This window comes from Pelobates fuscus, chromosome 5 (assembly GCF_036172605.1).
Source record: "Pelobates fuscus isolate aPelFus1 chromosome 5, aPelFus1.pri, whole genome shotgun sequence".
NCBI lineage: Eukaryota > Metazoa > Chordata > Amphibia > Anura > Pelobatidae > Pelobates > Pelobates fuscus.
This window is the reverse complement of record NC_086321.1, coordinates 75,162,006-75,186,779: the sequence shown is the minus strand read 5'-3', so window position 1 is coordinate 75,186,779 and position 24,774 is coordinate 75,162,006.

Sequence of the window (24,774 nt, the reverse complement as noted above, 5' to 3'; positions counted from 1 at the left end):
CCAACATTAACTCTTCTAGGTAATAGATAATTTCTCACTTTTTTAAAACCTACATCCAATGTAGTCAAGCCAAAATTGCTACATTAAAATTGCAGTGTCAATGTCCTTTTTTTTTCTAGTGTTATCTAGTTTATATTTGCTTGTAAAACATTTTGCCTGAACTTTATTAGACATGCTTAGTTATAAGCATGAAGTGAAAATGGACAAACGGGATTGTTTACCAAAGAACCATGGAGGATGGGAGGACAAATTCACCCAAAAAAAACTAGTGTGGTGATGAGAGGAGTAAGATTTCCTCCCAATCATTTTGACCATAGAAAATTGCGTGGTTTGATATTTGCCTCTAGGTCAGGCCGGGATTATTATGAAGGGCTATCCTGGCAGATTTTCTTTGGTGCCTACAACAATGTCAAACAATAAGCTGCGGTGAGTTTTTCCAGTTGAAAATAACAACTTGGAAATCTCTCCAACATAAAATCTGAAAACCACTTTTTAACTGTCCACAGCTTAGTGAATAGACCCCTATGTCTTTCTATTTCTTCTCAAAGTAAAAATAAATGAATCCGGTTATACGTGCCAATTTGAAACCAAGCCTTTTCATGTTTTGAATATATTCAACAAAAGATTTTGTTATTGCACAATCCGCCAATAATTGTGTATGAGCCAATACATTTATTATCCAGCTGTCGGCTCTTAAGAGTTTGATGCACATGTTAGAGGAGAATTTATTGCAATTAAATTTATTTTTTCATAGAAATGGGAAATTAAAACCATTTTACTCTCTTGTGCTTAGGTTTCCTTTATACTAAATTAATAATTAGTTTTAGTTGTCAGCTAAACATAAGCAACAACACATGTATTTTGATGTTTGGATAAATGTCAAAATTTAAAAGTACAAAGATCAAAAACCATCTGGTACAGGACATTAAATGACAAAATCCACAGTAGTTTGAAAGATACCAGATAGATACATAACTGGGCAGGACAAAAGTTATATCACATTGAAATTCACTTTTCTTTACATGTCTATAAAAAAAATGCTTCCATGATGGGTTTAAACCCTATTTAACTTAAAGAGACAATATAACAAAAATTATAACATTTCATCTTATTAAAGTTATTACGATGCCTAAAGTCCTCTGGTATTGCGTCTTCATTAAATTGTTAAGCAGTTTAACATTAAATATATTTTTATTTATAAAGGTTCTCACTTTGTGTCCATTATTTTGAGTAATGCTGAACGAACACGCTGTCCTCACCGGCGGTATCATCACAAGCGGCAACTGAGAAAATCAATCCACATCCATCCGAACATAATCCGAAGGTCTCTGATTTTTTCTGACTTCTATATGACTGGTAATACCTGTATGAACTTTTCCTGATGCATATTTCTTAATAATATATATTTTTCCTATTTTTTTTATCTTTTGTCTTATAAACTGTTTTTTTTTTTACTCATATCCAGTTTCAGAACCATTGCTTTCTACCAATTGTTGTTACATTGTGTAACATTTTTTAGCCTACAGTTCCATATACTGTATTGCTATAATATTAGCAATTTTTTTACTTTTTCCATCTGCATCTTCGCAAGATACAAAGTATATAATTGAAGATTATACTAGCTTTAGTGTACTAATAATCTTAATTTTAGTAATGACAGGAGGCGAATATTTGCATATCTTTCTTTACTGAAAACTCCAGCAGCATAGAAACAGTAACAACCAATCAGAGAAAAGATATGGTGCCCATATAAGGCCCTGTCTATGACATCACTTCCTCTTTCTTTGAAGCGAAACAATAAATAGCAACAATAAACATAATCATATTACGTCAACAGTTCCACAACATATTAGAATAATCAACTCCAGTAGTTCCGTGATGTAGAGTTATGGAAGGTGAGTCTTTGTCTTGATGAGAAGACGTTCACGCTGTAAGAAAACGAAAAAGGTGAAAGGACTCTGGCGTGGTAGCTTGTCCGCATACAATAAACATTAAGAATCTGATATACCAATGGATACTAGAATGAGTAACATATCAATATATATTAATTCTAAAGCAATGATATTTAAGAATCTGTAAACACAACATAATTCAAGGTACATGTCTAATTATTCAACCTATATAAGTCTCTCAAGCCACATATCTAAGTAGCAAACATACAACCATAACGTACTTACCTTCCTGAACATAGAGGGCATATTCTGTTAAACACGAGAAAAACATGGGAGGGATCCTATAGGGTGGGAAATATTCGCCTCCTGTCATTACTAAAATTAAGATTATTAGTACACTAAAGCTAGTATAATCTTCAATTTTACCACATGACAGGAGGCTTCATATTTGCATTTTTAAAGCTTAGAATTGACCAGTGTGAAGGAAGTATGAGATGTTTGCCGAAATAGAGCGTTCTAAACGTACCCTCTCGCGCTCAAACCGCGCATCGTATAATGTCGGTTAGGGAAGCGTCGGCCGAAAAGGACTTGTGGGGCCACCGCTCCCTTGACCGAGTGGGCTCCGAAACAAGGTTCGACGCCCGCTAGATGCAATAGCCAGCGGATCCATCTGGCAAGTGTAGCGGTAGACACCTCTCCATGAAGTTCCACGTAAGAAGTCAGGAGTAGACCCGTCGCATGAATACGAAGGGGGAATGATTTCGGTATACCCCATTAGCGTTCTGACCGCACCTAGTTTGGTGTCTGACACAAATTATGGGTATGACACCGAAGATGAACTGGACTTAGTTCGTCTCGATATGGTAAAGGTAATCCCGTCTGGTGTGATAGAGAAAAAAACATCCATATCGAAAGCCCCAACGTCCGTCAGCCGTCTAAATAAGACGAGGCATAACAAGAGGGCTAGTTTGGCTGAAAGTTGTTTCAGTGACAAACAAGGATTTCCCTGTTATTCCCCCAAGGAATCACAGCACCACATCCACCTGCCAGAGGTGTGAATACTTGGGTGCCGGGTCTCGATAATTCGGCACCCCGTAGTAGCCGACAAACCAGTGGATCTTGACCTACTGGTCCGCCCTGTACCGGAACGTGCGCCACCGATATGGCGGATCCGATCACGTTGAGGGATCGATATGACCGCCCCAACGAGACCAGGTGTGACAGATAGTTAAGGATCGGTGGGGCAGGTGCGGTAAAGGGATCGGAATCCCTTTCCACCCACCAAACACTCCAGGCCGATCAGGCAGAAATATAGCATTTCCTGGTGCCGGGAGTCTGAGTCCCATCAGAGGTCGTAGTTGGTGCAATAGGTCGTGGACATTTCAGGAGGCCCTGAAATCGTCCAGTCCACTAGTGCCAGTCGTCCTTCCATGACAAAGGAGTGGGCTTCCCCTTGAGGTCCTGTCAAAAGTAGAGGGAAGGTAGGGAGTGGTAGAGGGTCTCCGCGAGACGCCCCCAGGCGATCCGGGAACCACGGTTGGCATTGTCCGAGGGGTGTCATGAGCAGGAGCGATATCCTGTGTGTGCGTGTGTATCGAAGCACCCTTGCCATCTTGGAGAGCGGTTGGGTCTGTTTGTATGGGTTCATCCATCACTACGCATCCGGAGGAAGAGTCAAAGATCGATATGCCGATCCAAGTTTGCAAGTGAAGTAGTCACCATCAGAATTCCGTCCTCACTTCTGCCGACAGTGGGATCCAGTGGTCGCATGAGTGACCTGCATGTACGTATCTAGCCAGCAGTCGTTGCATGGCCCTGTAGTGTAGTGGGCCAGGGAATATCGATTGTACGGAGGAGGAGAGGAGGAGAGGAATTCCACAATCCGGTGAGTATTCTGAGAGGAATCGTATCCAACCTTAGAGCGTGTCCGATATCCATCCGTATAGGGGTGATCTTGTCGGGGACCGACGCGGAACGTAGTTCTCCAAGCCGATGTCGAAACCGAGGAACTGACCCGACACAGATGGGGGAGCGATTTGTCTGCGTACTACCAAGAAACCCGTGGAGTCCAGAACGTGAACGTCAAATTTGACCGCAAACGTAGCCTGGATTCGCAAAGGGTCAGCAAGTCTTCCAGGTACACGAGACCTTGCACGTCCAAATTCGCGGATGTGAGCCCTCACCGGCTTCAGTAGCTTTGTGGGTACCACGGAGTCGTAAACTCCTGTGTTAGTCCTCATCACTGGGATCGGAGGAAAAACTAGGTAGTTTAGGGTAGTGGATATTGACAAGTATGTGTCCTCAGGGTCCAGATTTGTAAACCAGGTGTTATCGTTCAGGAGGTCTAGTAGAAGGTTGATTTTCTCTAACCTGAAGCATTTGCATACCACGTAGGAGTTCCCTTGGTGATAGGATGACTCACTAGTAGATGAAGCGGTTGGTGGTTCGGTTCCGCTACCGACCAGTCCTCCCAAAAACACCTTTCCCCAAAGGGGTGTGGAGGATTTGCTTCAGCGAGGTTTGGACCAAAGTTAGTGTGGTGGGTAAGTTCCCGCCGTCAAATAGTAGGACTTGTGCTTCTGGGCCGAATACTAGTCGTTCTCACGTTCCCCTCGTTTATCAATGCCTGGAAGTCCTAGGGGGTTGAGAGTGTTCTCCATGACCCGTTCTCGTCCTGTTGGAAGATAGTGGTAGTCAGTGGGAGTAGTGTTTGAGGGTCAGCACGTAGGGGTGCTAGACTCCTGGCAGCACTGGGGGTCACCCAGGTAAAGCGGCTTGAATTGCCTGCATCAGGTTGTCTGAGTGTATGAAATACTCGTGTCAAGTGTAGAGGGGTCACCTCCATTAGTTTAATCCGGCTATTGGGAGCTGTGGCGTAGGCGATTGACCGGTAGTGCTGGCCCGGTTAGCCGGGTTCACCATAAATGCACGCCAGAGCTGTATGCATGGATGTAACTATTCAGGCTTATTATAGAAGCGCGTGGGACCTGTCTCCATAAGGTCTGCAGCCGCAGGGCCCACGTGTATTCGACTGGGGTCATCCCAGGTGGTGTGCCATGGTAACCCTGAGAACACCCACATTATAATTGTTGGCACCTTACAAGTAATGCATGCATGTCTGGGGGTCACCCCCGGTGGTGTGCCATGAAAAATTTATTCAAAGGACACCCACGTTCAATATGTAAGCCAGGTACAGTAAATGTATAGATATGTATCCCTGTGAAGGGTACTCCGCAATACACTCAGTTCACTCATGATCCTGCCTGCAATCGTATCCAGCAAGGTGGTACTGTTGCTTTAATGTAAAACTGCCAGGCAGTGTTTAAACATCCATATATGTATGCAGTAATCAGTGATAAAGTTGAGGCGTAGGACTTCGTGTATTCCATCGGGGTTCACCCCGGGTGGCGTGCCGTGGTAATCCAGAGGACACCCACATCAACGTAATGGTCTATGAAAGACCTTGCATGGATATTTGGGGGGTCACCCCAGGTGGTGTGCCATGAAAAATACCCAGAGGGCACCCACATCAATGTAATGGTCTATGAGTGACCTTGCATGCATATCTGGGGGGTCACCCCAGGTGGTGTGCCATGAAAAATACCCAGAGGACACCCACATCAATGTAATGGTCTATGAATGGCCTTGCATGGATATCTGGGGTGTCACCCCAGGTGGTGTGCCATGAAAAATACCCAGAGGGCACCCACATCAATGTAATGGTCTATGAGTGACCTTGCATGCATATCTGGGGGGTCACCCCAGGTGGTGTGCCATGAAAAGTACCCAGAGGACACCCACATAAATTTGCACCGTCAGGTACAGTAATATAATATGACCCTCTGTAGGGTACAATAATATAATATAATATGCCCTTTGTAGGGTACAGTAATACAAAATGCCCTTTGTGGGGTACAGTGATATAGTTGATCTTGTTATAGGTACAGCATATGTTTTGTATAACAACTGTGATATTGTATGGCTTCACAATAATACATAGATTGTGTGCGTGCTTAAGATATATTCCTCCAGTGTAAGGCACCATGAGAGATATATCCATGAGAATAAAAAATTATAATTGTATCAATAAATGAATGTGCCCAGAGAGGGGAACCCCTGAAGGGGTTAATTCAGCAGCAGGGCGCGGTGATCGGGTGATTCCTGTAGGGCATAGTAATATAGCATGACCCTGGATAGAGTATAGTAATATAGAATGACCCTGGGTAAGGTACAACGACATAAAGATCCTGTGTGGGGTATAGGAAAAATATTGTGTCTCCTTTAATGCCTGCATGTAAGTATTTGTTTGGCAGACACTGTGGTAAAAAATCGCAACAGGGAAACGTTAAAGAATATCAGCACACATGATCCTCTAGCCAGTGTGTAATTACACAGCAGATAGAACTCTTGTTGTACAGGGGAGTTGAACTCATGGAGGAAAATTCCCAGTGCAAGTCTGTAACCACTGCGCTACCATACAATATGTCATGTCCTTCTCCTTTAAAGAATAGCAGGCTTGTCTACATATAATCCAGAAATAACATGGCAGGACTCTGTGCCAGGCAGAAATCTAGTATAGTATTAATATGCCTCTTGCTTATATGGTAGTAGTACCACAGTGTGGTTGTAGGGGTACAGATTCCTGCAGATTGATGCAATACACATATATATCCAGTGTGATGTATGATTATATCTCTGTACATCCGTTTATACCACATAAAAATCAAAAAATATAGTGTGGTGTAGTCCTTAGGAGGGTCCCTTTAAGGGTTAATGGAGGTGTTGAGCGGTGATCGGGTGATTCCCGATCCGCTGTACTGAAGAGAGAGACGGGCGCCGAGGATCTCGCGGGTTGCGAGATCCAAGATGGCCGCCGGCCGCGTGTGCCGCCGACCGCGTGTATACTCGCTCGCGGTCGCGGGAGAAAGGCGCGGCGAGCGAAAAACAAGCAGAAAAAACTACCTACCCGTCCCCATACAATCCCCCGAGCATAAACAGGATCGGTCCGCGTGGCGAGCGCGGCACGGGCAGCCGTGACGCCCGCGGACCGTCAGATAATATGGGAAATAAAATATATAAATACAGGGGTAGCAAGAAGAGCAGACACAAAGAGGGGGAGCAGGGGGACAGGAATAGAGAGCCAGGAGTAGTAGGGTTTATGTAGAATTAAGTATAAACATGGAAAAAGTGCAAAATATAAACTGTCACAGAGAGGTAAAAAGTACTCTGACCTGTAGGCTGGAGCAGCAAAGAAAGAGGAAGTGATGTCATAGACAGGGCCTTATATGGGCACCATATCTTTTCTCTGATTGGTTGTTACTGTTTCTATGCTGCTGGAGTTTTCAGTAAAGAAAGATATGCAAATATGAAGCCTCCTGTCATGTGGTAAAATTTGGTACAAGTGCCAGCCATTCTGTTCTATGGCAGCAATAGAGGCACTTGCACTGCACATTTTGCTTTAGACATATATTTATCCATTTATTTATCTATTTATCTATTTATTTCATATATTATTTATTTACAAGATATTTATCCTCCATCCACATATATCCCATCTAAACTATTTGATTCCATCTATTTATCTTGTTTTTACATTTTCTTGTGGATTTCAGTTCTCTTTTAAAGACACAGTGCCATTGTATACATATCCTCTCTTGTATCCATATCTGTACCCATTTTAGCCATATTCTAGGCCAGCTCCTGGTATCTGTACACAGTATTAGTGTCTCTCCATAATGTTTTTAAATTGTAAACAAAAAAGGAGTTATGGTCTATGCACCAAAACCACTCCATTAAGAAGTGATTTTAGCACTTAGAGTGCCCTTTTAAAGGCATGAATTTCAACACCATAACCATTACAGTAAATGGAACTCTCTAAGCAACTATCATAGTCTATTCTTTGTTAAAGAATTGAAAAAGGAAGATGTCCCAAACCCGTGTGCTAAGTGGAAGCTTGATCACCTGTGAGGAGCAACATACTTTTACATATGTTTTCAATCCTGTCCATCATGTCTGATAGAGGGTCACATAAGTTAATCTGTTACACACGTTTTCATAAATTCATCATAATGAGGGCAGTTAAAAAGTACTAATTAAACTCCTCCACTATGAGTAAAACAAGTGCAGGTAATAATCAACATTTAGAAGAATGATTCTGCAAAAATGTTTGTCAACCATTATATTTAATTTTGGCTTTGTTTAGAAAAAAAACACACACAAAGAAAAAACCACAAAAAAAACCCAGATATTCTAACATTTCTAAAAAAAAACTAAAAACTATTTACAGGCACATTTCTACATATGTGCCATGCAGCGAGATCCACTTTGGAGGAAATGTTCTTCCTATATTTTCATAGTCGTAATGCAATTCTGCTGAATATGGCCTTAGATAGTGAATTTTAGTTCACCACGAATAAGACTGCTCTATGCTCCACAGAGCTTGTTGTGCTAATATTTTCAAGTATGGGATTCGTCATTAACTTCCAGCAAGAGACAATGCACATTTGTTATTCAAACACAGTTTAAACACAGAACACAAATTGTTGCCATGCATATTTGGCTGGCCCTATCTATTACACAATTACACAATTACTATGTTGTAATAAAATATACCTGTGTACGTGATTTTTTAAAAGTAATCAGAAAGCAACTAGTGCACATTCTTTTGCATCTTGTTTGACCTTATTCCTGTGATGAACATTCTCCCCCTTCACTGCTTTAAGTTCAATCATTTATGTATCTGTATTATTGCTTTTAATTGAAACAAAGGCAACAAATGCAATTTAGAGTGATATTCAATTTTGCTACAAATTAAGGAAAAGCTCCTTCTTTACACCAAAGTGACAGTCAATTTTCTCATTGGATCAACAAGTTGCTACCCAACATTTTACCTATTATATCCTTGACTACTGCGCTTTTCCTCAAAAGCATTTAGATGTGTAAAATAATCCCTATACAATACGATAAAATGACCTTTCTGGCAAGAATTCCACAACTTGATTCTCAGTGTAAAGAAACTTTTCTTCTACTGTAGGTGAAATCTCCTCTCTTCGAGTCTAAATAAATAACCACTTATAATAGTATTACCTTTGATTTATAAAGAGGCAAGACTATATATTAATATCATGTGAACTAAATTATCTTATAATGCATTGCAAGATTCTCACTGGTTTTAGCAACTGCATGGCGATATTGCTCACTGTTGTCTAATCTGTTGTCTGTAACGATTCCCAATTCTTTATCATTTAACCCCTTAAGGACAGTGGGCGTGCTATGCCATCCTTAGGGAACCGGCTCTAAACGCCGGGGGGCGGCATAGCACATCCCTACCGTCCTTTGTACTTCCCCCTCCGTCGGTTTCGGCCCCCCTGGGACATGTGATCGCAAGGTCCTTGCGAGGACCTCGCGATCACATGGACGGCATAGCCGTCCATGTCAGTGCCAGCAGGGGGAGTGCCTGTAATGACAGGTACTCCCCCTGCTGCCTGAAAAATAAATAATACATTTCAAAACAGTGTAAAATAACATTAAATATACTTAGATCATATATATATATATATATATATATATTATACATATGATCTAAGTATATATATACACATATGCACACATACACATAAATACACATACACTGTCTAAGTGTATTTTAATATATATATATATATATATATATATATAAAATGATATATATCTATATATCACATACAATGGTGGATCACACTTCTTGTGGCTTCCTAAAATAAAAGCATAAAAATATATAGTATAATACAGTCAAAATGCAATTGGAAGGAAGATAATAAAGGTCATGTACTCACAAGCTGGGAGCCAAATAGAATCATATGGCTCCCATGAGTGTTGCAGTGGGACACTTAATAGGACGTCCCTGTCCTTCCTTTGGTCGTTCTGGAGATAACAGGACCGACAGAGAAAGGAATTCTTTCTTCAAAGTAAATTTATTGATACAAAATATATATATATATATATATATATACAGGACTGCTCTTCATAAAAAAAAGGGTAAAAGAAGCAAAGTCCAATAGCCAGATGGCTATCCAAGTCCATAAAAGGCACTAAAATATAAAGTGCAGCTGGAACAGGTATAAATCACCTTGTAAGTCTTGTATAAAGTAGGCACAAATGTCCTTAAGGGTCCTGATACGCGTTTCGCCCCTAGTGTGGGGCTTCCTCAGTCTGTGATAACTTGTATGGCCATTGGTGGTCTTTTATACCGCTCTGCGGTTTACTTCCGGGTTCCGATGTCGGCATTTGGAACGCACGTTGCGTTCCATGCGTCAGCGACGTCACTTCCGGATTTCCGTTTCGGCACTTTCGTGACGTCACTAAGACTCTAGGGGGAGGTAGACCTATAAGGAAGAGCTAGGGGGAGGTAGACCACATGGAGAAAGGAAGATCTTAATACAATATTGCATATACAGAGTGTATGTCAATATAAGTCCAATACCTAAATGATAGTGCCTTCAAGGTATTGTACAGGAATATTTGTAGAGTTATTTTCATAATACATATTCTCATCATCTAAACATCTGTTGTAAAATATAACACAAGAGTAAAATACATTTATAGGATCTATTAAAAACCAAGGTAATAAAACCATAACTTTATAGAAATGCAGTGTTATAAAATATTTATGTATTCACCAGCTGTATGTGCATTCTTTAATTATACTTTCAGTGACTTAATTAAAGTGCTGTATTTAAGTGTTTAAAAGTGCTTTTGGTCATTTAAAATATAGAGAATATTTTAAAAAAGTGACACAATTCAAAATAAATTGGATTTGATCTTTGTGGAAATTATATATGATTCTATTTGGCTCCCGGCTTGTGAGTACATGACCTTTATTATCTTCCTTCCAATTGCATTTTGACTGTATTACACTATATGTTTTTATGCTTTTATTTTAGGAAGCCACAAGAAGTGTAATCCACCATTGTATGTATTGTATTTGTTATTGTTAGAGTGGTTGGAGGGGTCCCACTCAGATGGTTACAACAGTCTTGTTGTCACACTTCATCACTTTTTTTCTACTGTATTAGTTTTACTTGCTATTTCTTCATATATATATATATATATATATATATATATATATTAATATCAAAATACACGTAGAATGATATTGATTAAATATATTTATAGTTATCATTATATATATTTATATTTATTTGTGGTCGGTTAATATCGTATAGTGAAATACCTTGTGATTGGAATTAAGTCGGTGTGGTGGGCCGGAACCGACGTAGGGGGTAGGCCTGTAAAAGAGGGCCTCCCCAAATTAATTGTATAAGAGGGAGAGGTGGGTGGGGTGAACAGCATGCGTATGGCAAGGTAGGAAGGGGGGAGTAGCGTTTATATAGGAACGCTAACTCCTCCCACAAATACAGGCCTTACGGCCTTAAACATATAATATAAAGTAAATAAATATGTAAATACGTAAAAAAAATAAAAAAAGTTAATAAAAAATAAAAAAATAAAAATATATACTCTGTGTAATTCCATTCTAACTGTATTTTAAAATTAATATAGAAACATAGAAACATAGAAACATATATAAATATATTGATATCAAAATACATGTAGAACGAAATAATATATATATCTATATACATAATACATCTTGTGTATTGTTTATTGTATAATATGGCCCCCAGCAGCACCCCATTTAAGCATGTTCAGGTGACTGCAACCTCCCCCCCCATGTTCCATATATACATAAGTATATACGTATATATCACTATATATATACCTATATATAAATAAAAATAATTTAAAAAAATTATATACATATATACACATATATATATATATTTCTGTAATAATTTTACATAATTAGGTCATTTTATTCATTACAATTTGGGGGACCTGCCTGACAATCCAGGCCGAAAGTCCAGGGAATTTAATTTGCTAGCACTATATTTAACCCTGTAACTTTCCAAGACACCATAAAACCTGTACATGAGGGGTACTGTTTTACTCAGAAGACTTCGCTGAACACAAATATTAGTGTTTCAAAACAGTAAAATGTATTACAACGATGATATCGTCAGTGACTTTTTTTGCATTTTTCACACACAAATGGCACTTACACGGACTATATAATTGTTGTGATACGTTTAACTGTTTTGAAACACTAATATTTGTGGTCAGCGAAGTCTCATGAGTATAACAGTACCCCTCATGTACAGGTTTTATGGTGTTTTCAAAAGTTACAGAGTCAAATATAAGGCTTGCGTTTCAGTTTTTTCACATTGAAATTCGCCAGATTGGTTACGCTGTCTTTGAGACTCTATAGTAACCCAGGAATTAGAATTACCCTCATGATGGCATACCATTTGCAAAAGTAGACAACCCAAGGTATTGCAAATGGGGTATGTCCAGTCTTTTTTAGTAGCCACTTGGTCACAAACACTGGCCAAAATTGGCGTTCAAATTAGTTTTTTGCATTTTTCACACACAAACAAATATGAACACTAGATTATCATTCCTAATTCTCATTCCTGGGCTACCATACGGTCTCAAAGGCAACATAACCAATCTGGCAAATTTCAATGTGAAAAAACTGAAAAATGTAACGTGCTATATTTGACCATGTAACTGCCCACAACACCATAAAACCTGTACATTGGGGGTACTGTTTTACATGTGAGACATTGCTGAACCCAAATATGTGTATTTTATTGCAGTAAAAGCAAACAGTATTATGACATTTACAGTTAGAATGTCACATAGAACTACATTTTTAACAATTCTTATTTTCTCCCAATTTTTTTATATTTTATTCCTATTAAATTATGTTTCACACCTAAATATTTGATGTTAAATGAAAGCCCTGTTTCCCCTGAATAAAATGATATATAATAGGTGTGGGTGCACATACTATGAAAGAGGCAAATTGTTTTTGTTTAAGTTTTGATCACAGCGTGTATTATTATTATTATTATTATTATTATTATTTTAATATTTATATAGCGCCATCAGATTCCGTAGCACTGTACAATGGGTACATTAGGCTCAGTCCTTAAGGGGTTAATGTGTTCCCTCACTCAGTACCATTTAGAGCCTACATGACAGTGGAAAATAGGTCAAGGTAGGTAAATTAAAAAACAAAACAAAAAAAAAACATATTTTGATTTGATATTCAGGAAAAGCATTGTAATGTGCTGAGCATTAGTTTAGGTGGTAGTTATCATTTAATAAATGCTTTGGTGTACTGATTATGGGTGCTCTTAACACATAGTCCAACCATGAAAGAGCCCACACTACACCTGTACTACAGGTTAATCAGCCTACACTGGATCTACTACTGAACTATGAATTATGAAGACAGCTATGTGACTGATATAAACACACTGCTGTTCTGGATATATGCCCTTTTGGGTGGGAAGAATGCACTATCCAATTTTTGAACTCTCCCAAATTTTGTATTAGCATGCAATGGTATGTTACCAATGATGGTACAACTTATAGCTGAACTGTAGAATTTCTTTTGTTGCGTTACATTTGCTATTATATAAAAAAACAGGCCTTATTTACTAAACATTACTTTATTGCTATGGTAGAATCTACCATGGATGCTAAACAGACATAGAACATTCCATTTAATTAGCAAGAGTTTAAATCAAGTCTTTGTATACAATAAATTCCAATTGGAAAAGGTATTAATGTACAGAGAAGTTCCTTTGCGTAGATGAATTGCTCTCGGCTGAATCAATAAACACAATGTTCCTCTGGCAACACGGAGTCTATATTTTTAAACTGTTTCATACGGAGCTCTTAGCTAAGGTCTATTCTTCTTTTAAATTTAGAGCACAGAGTAGTAGTTTGTGAACTGACAGCAAAGAGAGAAGATGAAAGAAAAGAAAAAGACTACAAACTAACTAATCAGATATAATTGTGTACATTCTTGTAGAAAAAAAAAAGATTGTAAAATTATATGTTTATTATTTATTTTATTATTGGTAAAACCGCGCGAAAATTACAACTGATGTCAAGCTTTGATTAGCTCGCGATGCTGAACACATGTAAGATCCAATTTAACATTCTGCAAATACATTGCTTTAACGAACCTAAACAGCAGTTTATAAATAAAAGTATAAACAGAATAGGATATTGGAGTTCAGATGAAGAAGACAGTGATTTTACAACAATGCTTCTTCTGCGCCAGATGATGACCAGCACGAACAGCTTTGAAATTGTGTTATAAGAATTGAATTTCCACATATTGTTCATAGCCTGCATTTGGAAGAGTGGAGTTCCTGATGTAGACTTGATACTAAGTAAAATACAATTCATTCACAATATGGAGTAAGCTTTTTCTTTTCTGATATGTGATACATGTCCTTTTTATTAAAACAAATATATAACCTGGAAGGAAAACATTTTTAAAATCTAATAACATACACAACAGATACTTGCTTCTAGAAGATGATAAGTTGAATAAATGTTTGAAGAATTATATAAGTGTCTTTTAATGTACATTTATATAATTTTATATATGATGTATCTATTAACCGCTTAAGGACACATGATGGAAATATTCCGATATGATTCCCTTTTATTTCTGAAGTTGTGTCCTTAAGGGCTTAATATATATAATGTGCAATCTCTTTCAATAAAATTATTTTTTTACATTTTTTTTTGGTGTTGTAACTGTGATAGGGTTTGCTTTCCAGCAGCCACATTAATATGGGGACATTATTTTAAAGGACTCACCTCCATGAGAAGGGGCCTTTTGAACAACTTGGCTGCAATGGCTGCTCAATTACTAGTTCTTGAAGTTTAATAGATATGCTGCATAGGAGGTGACATAATCAGGTTTTAACCTCCCTTAGAGTAATATAAGGTATTACTGACCCATTTAAGCTTTTTAATTAATTAATTCATATTCATATTCATTCATTCATTCATTTTGAAAACAATTTTTTTAATGTTGTGGCTGCCTATCAAGCATTGGCCATCCACTATATAAGTAGATCTCTCATTGCTAAGGGGTTTTAACTAATTGCCCACTGGCTGCTAATGCTCCCAGTGGGTAAATAGCGCTTAGAAAATTTAATTCACTTGCAAAACAGCAAGTGAATGATAATTTGCGAATGTGCATTTGGTTCCAAATTTTGTTAATATTGGTGCTTTGTGAATCTTCCAAATCCTATATTTTGCATAGAATTTGGATGTAAAAGCACTGAGTTTAATCTAAACACAGAATTAATTCAGGCAATTGCTGAAAATTCGTTCAGCTCGACCAAATTCCGTCCATATTTGGCTTTATTAAATATAACAGTTATCATTGCGGTTGCAAGTTCGGTCTTTTTCAATGGATTTTGTCCATTTGGACAAATTCGGGTATTTAGTGGATAACACTGTGTGTATCTTAAACATTTGTTCTTCTATTCGTGTAGTGCCCTTATAAATGGACACTGCTGCTAGTATAGAGGTTGTATTGACTGACAATCCATTTTTTTTCTCTTTATTTACAAAAAATCTCTGTAAGAAGTGTTTCTAGAAAGACATGATTTTGGTTCCTTATTTTCCAATTATATCTAGTTTTATGTGAAAAAAAAGAGATGGAAACCACATTCAATAAGCATACAATAAAAATACAAACTGGAAAATATAACCAGAGTAGGTCTATTCTCTATAGGAATAAGATAGAGTCTAAAATGACAAAAAATAAATACAAATCATAGCGTAACACAATAAGAGATTAATAGTGAAAATTGTGATGTTAGTAACAAACTCACAAACAGCGATGAAAAGCAGGCCTCTCACCCCCTTGGGGTATATGTAATATATAGCTTGATAGTAGATTCAAGTATATGGATGTCTTCAGAGAAATGGATAAAAAGAGCCATACATGGTGAAGTATATAGTAAAAGTACAAAAACACATTTATTGATTGCACTTACAAACAGAGAAGAATCATAGGCATATCTCCACTGCAAGTGGAACTGGATAGCAGCGTGGTGGATGGGAGCCAAATGCCAGCTTGGAAGAGCCCAGCAAACAGGTAAACAAATAAAATATTAAAATGTAACAACGAAAGTCCGATATCCAACGCGTTTCGTCCGACAGTATCTGTAAAGGACTTCTTCAGGGATATGTGATCACATCCATTTCTCTGAAGACATCCATATACTTGAATCTACTATCAAGCTATATATTACATATACCCCAAGGGGGTGAGAGGCCTGCTTTTCATCGCTGTTTGTGAGTTTGTTACTAACATCCCAATTTTCACTATTAATCTCTTATTGTGTTACGCTATGATTTGTATTTATTTTTTGTCATTTTAGACTCTATCTTATTCCTATAGAGAATAGACCTACTCTGGTTATATTTTCCAGGTTGTATTTTTATTGTATGCTTATTGAATGTGGTTTCCATCTCTTTTTTTCACATTTTACTACTTTGGGTGTTAGTGAGGTACACCTGGGACCCTTTCAATTTAGCAGATTTATTATCTGTGGTTAGTGTGTATACTATACTTTTTTTTAACTATATCTAGTTTTAGCCTAACCCTATTAGCCTAAAGATATTAGAAGGAGGCCTAATGCTATTTAGATATTATCTATGTGGGGCAATAACCAAGCCCGATTAATTAATTTGTCAGCTTTATTTCCAACCATTTCTAATTACTGCGTTTTCAGTGAACACATTAATTTTTTCATTACATTTTTTCACTGACGTGTTTTGCGTTATAACACACCAAGACATGTTCTTATACACATGTTTTCACACATGTTCTCCAAATGTTTTCTGTTTCTATGAGATACAAATGTATCAGACGACAAGACTAAATTATGATAAACTGGGATTGTTTAATTTGCCAGTTATACACATTTATCTAATATATGATACCAATCATCAAATTCAAATAGCATGAGTCATTTCCTTGTGAGATTTTGGATTAATAAAATATCCTTCTGCCAATGCTGCATATATCCTTATCTGTCAAACATCTTAAAACATGATGATTGATTTTTTGAAGCTACCTGGCATTTCCCGTCTTTTTAATCACATTCTTGCACCTTTTTAAAAACTGTCTTTAAATATGTTTTCCCCTGAGGCTTACAAAAGCGAAGCCTGCCCCATTTGAATTAAATAATTAATCTTTTTTTTTTTTAAAGTTCTGTTGTAATAGATAATCGTTGTTCCATGTAGTGAAACTAGGGGTTTTATTGCTTTAAAAACATGACTTATTCTACCAAATATATATGACAGTATTCAACATCTTTGGACATTAAAGGGTAATCTAAAACTTGTCTTGACATTTCTTATCTTCTACTTATTTTTGTTTCTGTGCACACAGTTAATAGCATATGTACAGTGGCGTACATACCAGGGTCGCAGGGGTCGCGGCTGCGACCGGGCCCGGCCCACCAGGGGGCCCGGCCGCCCTGCGACCCAGGTATGTAGGCCACTGAGCCAGCCTCTTCTGCTGGGGGGCCCAGGAGCCGGCCACCTCCGGGCCCCCCGAGGCTGGCCCTGCTGTCACCCGGCTGGCTGGCGGGCGCGCGAGGGAGCACTGTCCCCTGGGTGCTCCCTCTTCAGCTCCCTCGCGCACCGCACTGAAACCGGAGCCGGAAGATGACGTCATCTTCCGGCTCCGGCATCAGTACGCGGTGCGCGAGGGAGCTGAAGAGGGAGCACCCAGTGGACAGTGCTCCCTCGCGCGCCCGCCAGCCAGCCGGGTGACACCACTGGACCCCAGAGAATCCCCTCAGCTCTCCCACAGGTAAGGAGGCTGGGGGGATTAAATGTAAAACAAAAACAAAAAAACGTGTGAGTGTGTTAGTGTTAGTGAGTTTGTGTATTAGTGAGTGTATTAGTGAGTGTGTGTGTTAGTGTTAGTGAGTGTGTGTGTTAGTGAGTGTGTTAGTGTTAGTGAGTGTGTTAGTATTAGTGAGTGTGTGTGTTAGTGAGTGTGTTAGTGAGTGTGTGTGTTAGTGAGTGTGTTAGTGTTAGTGAGTGTGTTAGTGTTAGTGAGTGTGTGTGTTAGTGAGTGTGTTAGTGTTAGTGAGTGTGTGTGTTAGTGAGTGTGTGTGTTAGTGAGTGTGTTAGTGTTAGTGAGTGTGTGTGTTAGTGAGTGTGTTAGTGAGTGTTAGTGTTAGTGTGTTAGTGTTAGTGAGTGTGTGTGTTAGTGTTAGTGAGTGTGTGTGTGTTAGTGAGTGTGTTAGTGAGTGTGTGTGTTAGTGAGTGTGTTAGTGTTAGTGAGTGTGTTAGTGTTAGTGTGTTAGTGTTAGTGAGTGTGTGTGTTAGTGAGTGTGTTAGTGTTAGTGAGTGTGTATGTTAGTGAGTGTGTGTGTTAGTGAGTGTGTTAGTGTTAGTGAGTGTGTGTGTGTGTTAGTGAGTGTGTTAGTGAGTGTGTGTGTGTGTGTTAGTGAGTGTGTTAGTGTTAGTGAGTGTGTTAGTGTTAGTGAGTGTGTGTGTTAGTGAGTGTGTTAGTGTTAGTGTGTTAGTGAGTGTGTGTGTTAGTGAGTGTGTGTGTTAGTGAGTGTGTGTGTTAGTGAGTGTGTGTGTGTTAGTGAGTGTGTTAGTGTTAGTGAGTGTGTGTGTTAGTGAGTGTGTTAGTGAGTGTGTTAGTGTTAGTGTGTTAGTGAGTGTGTTAGTGAGTGTGTTAGTGTTAGTGTGTTAGTGTTAGTGAGTGTGTTAGTGTTAGTGAGTGTGTGTTAGTGAGTGTGTTAGTGTTAGTGAGTGTGTGTGTTAGTGAGTGTGTTAGTGTGTTAGTGTTAGTGAGTGTGTGTGTTAGTGAGTGTGTTAGTGTTAGTGTGTGTTAGTGTTAGAGTGTGTGTGTGTGTTAGTGAGTGTGTTAGTGTTAGTGTTAGAGTGTGTGTTAGTGAGTGTGTTAGTGAGTGTGTGTGTTAGTGTGTGTGTGTGTGTGTGTTAGTGTGTGTGTTAGTGTGTGTGTGTTAGTGTTAGAGTGTGTGTGTTAGTGTGTGTGTCTGTTACTGAGTATGTTTGTGTGCGTCTGTCACTGAGTGTGTGTCTGTCAGTAAATGTGTGCGTCTGTTCATGACAGTGTGTGTGTGTCTTAAGCACTTACCTTTCTCCAGCGCCGGACTCCCTTAACGCTGGGGTTCTCTCCGTCCCTATCCGCCTCTCAGCTCCGAATGCGCATGCGTGGCAAGAGCCACGCGCGCATTCAAACCGCCCATAGGAAAGCATTACTCAATGCTTTCCTATGGACGTTCAGCGTCTTCTCACTGTGATTTTCACAGTGAGAATCGCAGAAAATCCTCTAGCGGCTGTCAATTAGACAGCCACTAGAAGCTGGATTAACCCTCAGTGAAACATAGCAGTTTCTCTGAAACTGCTATGTTTTCAGCTGCAGGGTTAAAACTAGAGAGACCTGGCACCCAGACCACTTCATTGAGCTGATCCTTTAAGTGTATGTGTTTATGCATGCACTGGCATACATACCGCGGTCGGACGGGTCGCAGCCCTGCGACCAGGTGCCCGCCGCCATGTTTTGCGGCCCCAGCCTGTGCAGAGTAAGCGCTCGCGCAGGGGGAGGGGGGGCCCCGGATCAGTTTTCGCACCGGGGCCCCATGGATTGTGTGTACGCCACTGCATATGTATATTCAGGGCCAGCGCTACCACAAGGCGGCACAGGCAGCCACCTTAGGGCACAGGACAGTGCTCCCACTCCTGCCAGTCACTCCTTGTACCGTGGCCACACAGACCACCATAGAGGATCTTCTGTATCCTCTGCATTGTCTGACAGGAAGTTCCTCACTGAGAGCAATTAATAGCTCCCTGTCAGTCCAAACAGAGGATAGTGAAGCCCCTTTACCACTGTCTGCTGAGCCATTCTACATGGAGCCAAACAGGAAAGAATCCCAGAAGGGAAAAGCAGAAAGAAATGGGACAAAGGGACAGATAAAGATAAAAGGTGATGGGAGGGCCTGTGGAGAAGTGAACAAAGAGACAAGGTGCTGGAAGGAGAAAGAGACAAAAAATGGGGATTAAGGAAGAAAGAGACAGAGAGTGGCTTTGGACAGAAAAAGAGGGCCTGGGAAGGAAAAATAGACACATAAATGCTTAGGAGAGAAAGAGACACAGAGAGGGGATGGGAAAAAGAGACACAGAGAGGGTTTGGGAGAGGCACTGAGAGGGGATAGGGGAAGGGAGGGGGACTTTGAGGGGGGGGGAGAGGGACTTTGGGAAAGAGGCACAGATAGGGGCTGTGGTAGAAAGAAGCACAGAGAAGCACTGGGGTAAAGAGACACACAGAGGGGTTGGGGGAAAGAGACAAGGGACTGGGGGTGAAAGAGACATGCAAAGGGACTAGGAGGAGAGAGACACACAGAGGGGCTGTGGAATAAAAACACACAGAGGGGCATGTGAAGAGGAATAAGAGACACCCACAGGGGCTAAAAGGGAAAATGTTCTAGGGAAGAAGCACCAAGGGACTGGGGTGAGAAATAGAAACGCCAAGGGACTGGAGGGAAAGAGGTACATAGAGAGACTGGAGGAGAAAGCCACAGAGGGGCGTGGGAGAGAAAGAGACAAGGAACTGGGGGAGAATTAGAAACACAAAGGGCATAAGAAGGGGAAAAAGAGATACACAATAGGGCTCAGAGGGATAAAGAGATAATGTGCTAGGGAAAAGAGACACAGAGATGCTTGGAAAAGAAAGATACACAGAGGGGCATGGGAAGGAGTAAAAAGACACAAAGGAGCATTGTAAGGAGACAAAGAAACACACAGAGGGACTGGGGGAGAAAGAGAAAGGGTGCTGGGGAAGAGACTCACAGATGGACTGTGGGAGAAAGAGACACACAAAGGGGCATAGGAATTGGGAAAGGACACACAAAGGGTCTGGAATTTGAAAGAGAGACACAAAGTACTGCGGGGAAAAGAGACAAAGGGCTAGGGAGAGAAAGAGACACACAAAGGTGCTGGGGAGATGTATGAGACACACAAAGGGACTGGAGGGATACACAAATGACCTGGGGGATGTAAGACATACACAAAGAGTTGAGGGAAGTAAGAGGCACAACGTGGTATGTAACACACAACAGGAGGATAAGATACACTAAAAGAGGTAAGGCATTCAAAAAAGGAGACTGAAAACACAAAAGTGGTAGGAATTTTAAACAGGGGTTTAATAGACACACATGTGCATTTTGTTCGGGGTGTGGGACAACAAAATGCATCTTTGTCTGTGTAGCCAAAAATAATTGAACCATTCCTGTCTATATTCCACTTAATGTGCAAACAAAGGCACCATCTATATATGAGAATATAAAAGTATTGCTTCCATTCAACATATACCGTATTTATCGGCGTATAACACGCACTTTTTCTCCCTGAAAATAGGGAGAAAATCATGGGTGCGTGTTATACGCCGATATCCCACATTTACTTACCTGTCTTGAAGCGTGGGCCGGCTTCACAGCGCGCACCGCGGAACTGGAACTTAAATTTCAGGTTCCGGTTTCCGGCGGGACTGAAAGGAAGTGTGCACACTATTGTGTGCACACTTCCTTTCAGTCCCGCCGGTACTGGAATTGAAATTTCAGGTTCCGGTTTCCGGCGGGACTGAAAGGAAGTGTGCACACTATTGTGTGCACACTTCCTTTCAGTCCCGCCGGAAACCGGAACCTGAAATTTAAGTTCCAGTTCCGCGGTGCGCACTGTGAAGCCGGCCCACGCTTCAAGACAGATAAGTAAATATGGGACAGAGGGAAAGTGCACTAGGGGACACTATGGGAGGGGGGGACGACGACACACTATGGGGGGTGGAGAATAGTATGGGAGGGGGGGAAGAATACTATGGAAAGGGGGGGGGACACTATGGGAGGGGGTGGAGAATACTATGGGAGGGGGGAGAGAATACTATGGGAGGGGGGGGGTTACTATGGAAAGGGGGGGGAACACTATGGGATGAGGGGGGGGGAATACTATGGGAGGGGTGGAAATTTCCTGGAATTTCCTTCTGGAAATGAGGTGCGTGTTATACGCCGGGGCGTGTTATACGCCGATAAATACGGTAATTTAGATGATGGTAAAGCCTATTATTGTATACAAAATACTCAGACTAGGCACCTGCAGTTGAAAATTAATTACAAACTCTGTTTGTACTGCACATGGCAACATCTGAACGTTAGAGGATAAATAAAATTAGTTGAATGGTTCCAAATGATGTAAAATTTAAAACAGCTGAATGTTTCAATTCCCGTACACAAAAACAGTTTTCCAATATGTGCAAATTAACTTTACATGGAAGTCTGAGGTTTTATCATTTTGTAACTGGAACAGAATTAATGACATCAGCATACATACAAAAATAGAAGTGTTGGAGGCAGTGTACAGAAGACAGTGGATGATGGTACATACATAGGGTGGTCATATAGTTCAAGGAATAGGTATGGGAAAATGTAGGTGGAAACAGAACCTACAGTCTGGACAAGCAGCACATTTTTAGAATTAATAGCCACATAAAACAGATAGGACAGGCAACACAGGTTTAGTATCAGTAGATGTTGCCAATGACCATCACAGCAGCAAAGATTCAGAATAAAAAAATTATGGCCAAATGTTCCTGACCTTCAGATAACATTCAGTAGAAATAATAAAGAGGCTTAGTAGTGGTAGATTACATGCAGCAGAAGTTGAAGAATGGTAACCGTAGCCATTGGTCAGGACAGGAAGCACCTATTTAACAATGCTAATTGTAGCCAATGGACAGGAAAGGCAGCACAAGTTCAAGAGCGGTAAGTGTAGCCAATGGTCAGGTCAAGCAGTACAGATTGAGGATCGGTAGACATAGTGATTTGTTAGGACCAACAGTGCACGTTCAGGGTCTATAAAAAAAACAATGCAAGATCAGACCTGTAATAAGTGAGCAGTGGGGAATCCAGCTGGTTGTTGCGGAGGAACTTGTTGTTTGGGAATGGTACCATGTATGTGCACATGTATATGATGCTGGATAAGCACAGTAAGATGAGACTGAGGCAAGCTTAGTTCTGGAATGTCCTTGTCATTAGTGCAAGATACAGGTGTTGGGGTTGTGTTTTTGTTGCAAGTGTCATAAGTTTGGTTTTCAAATTCTTAGTAAGGGAAGTCATTAATTTGCTAGACATCGTGACATCACAAAATAAAAATTCTGGTTTGATTTCTACTTTTTTTCACTTTTATAAATAAACCTTGTTACTCCCACTTGGCTGTCAGTCAGACCACCGGTTCTATTACTTCCTGATTGTTTAGCTCAGTGGAGATAAACTAAAGAGGCAGGCAATTGCTCAGAGTACCTGCCTTGCAAAGATTTATTATTGAGCAGCTTTTTTTGGGACATCCTCAGAATGTTTGGGTGGGGTTAGAAGGGGAAGATTGGAAAGGCTTCAGACAAAAGATCTGCAGCTTTTTCGGGATGTTTTTAGATGTAACCCCAATGAAAAAAATGCATAATTAAATGCATGCATGTTTTCAATGGGGTATATCTGCTACACCTTAATTTTGTTTATTTTTTCTTGGGTAGTCCCTTTAATTTGAATAAATCAGCAGACCGACACAATTATTTTATTTGCACTCATTGTTTATGTATATCCCCTTAAGGACCGTGGACATATGAGGTACCACATATGTCCGCAGTAAATTTGAGGACTGGAAGCGATCATGATGGCTTCCAGCCACTCTATGGGTATTCCACACTGCCGGGCACCCGAGTGAAACTTCCCCGAACATAGACGAACGCACCAGAGCAGGGAATCCCTCAAATCTATGTTCGGGGAACACAAATATAAATGTTTGAAACAGTAAAACGTATCACAATGATGAAATCACCAGTAAAAGTGCAGTTTTTTTGTAAAAAAAATGCAAAAAACTAACGTTGGCCAGTGTTTGTGACTAAGTGGCTACTACAAAAGACTGGACATACCCCATTTTGAATACCCTGGGTTGTCTGCATTTTAAAATGGTATGCCACGATGGGGTTATTTCACATTCCTACCATATGGTCTCAAAAGGCAACACAGACCCAGCAAACCAATCTGTCAAATTTTAACCCCTTAATGACACAACTTCTGGAATAAAAGGGAATCATGACGGAATATTTCCGTCACGTGTCCTTAAGGCAAACATGGAAAAGGGGAAAGCCCTACATTTGACCCCTGTAAATTTGCAAAAACCCATAAAACCTGTACATTGGGGGCAATGTTGTACTCGGGAGATGTTGCTGAACACATATTGGGGTGTTGTTTGTCAGTAACACATAAGAGGAACTGAGAATCCATGCCTAAAATACAATGTGAGAGAAAAAAAAAAAAAAATTACTACCCAAAAGTTTGGCAAAGACTGGTGGTAGAATTGGTGCATGGAAAGTGTTAAAATACCACCATTTGAAATACCCTAGGGTGTCTACCTTTCAAAAAAATATGATTTGATGGGGATAAATTACATTGGCAGCTCCAAAAATGTCCCAAATAGGACATGGGTGCATGATGACCAGCTGTGAAAATTCCAAGTTGGAAAACTGGAATGTGCACCCTTCAAATAAGATCTTTTAGCCCCCAGAGAACACACCTGTACATGGTGGGTATCACTGTACTCAGGAGATGTTGCTGAACACATATTGGGGTGTTCTTTGACAGTAACCCTTAAAGTTCTCTGTACATGTATTTTTAAATTGCTATGTGTGTCAAAAACATCACTAATTATAATTTTGTTTTTAATTTGGCATAGATTGGTGGTAAAATGGTTAGATGAAAAGAGTCAAAATACCCCACGTTTAATACCTTAGGTTGCCTTCTTATAACTTTCCAAAAAAGCTAAGAACATGTTAACATTGGGTATTTCTAAACTCAGGACAAAATTTAGAAACTATTTAGTACAGGTGTTTTTTGGCGGTTGTAGATGCGTAACAGAT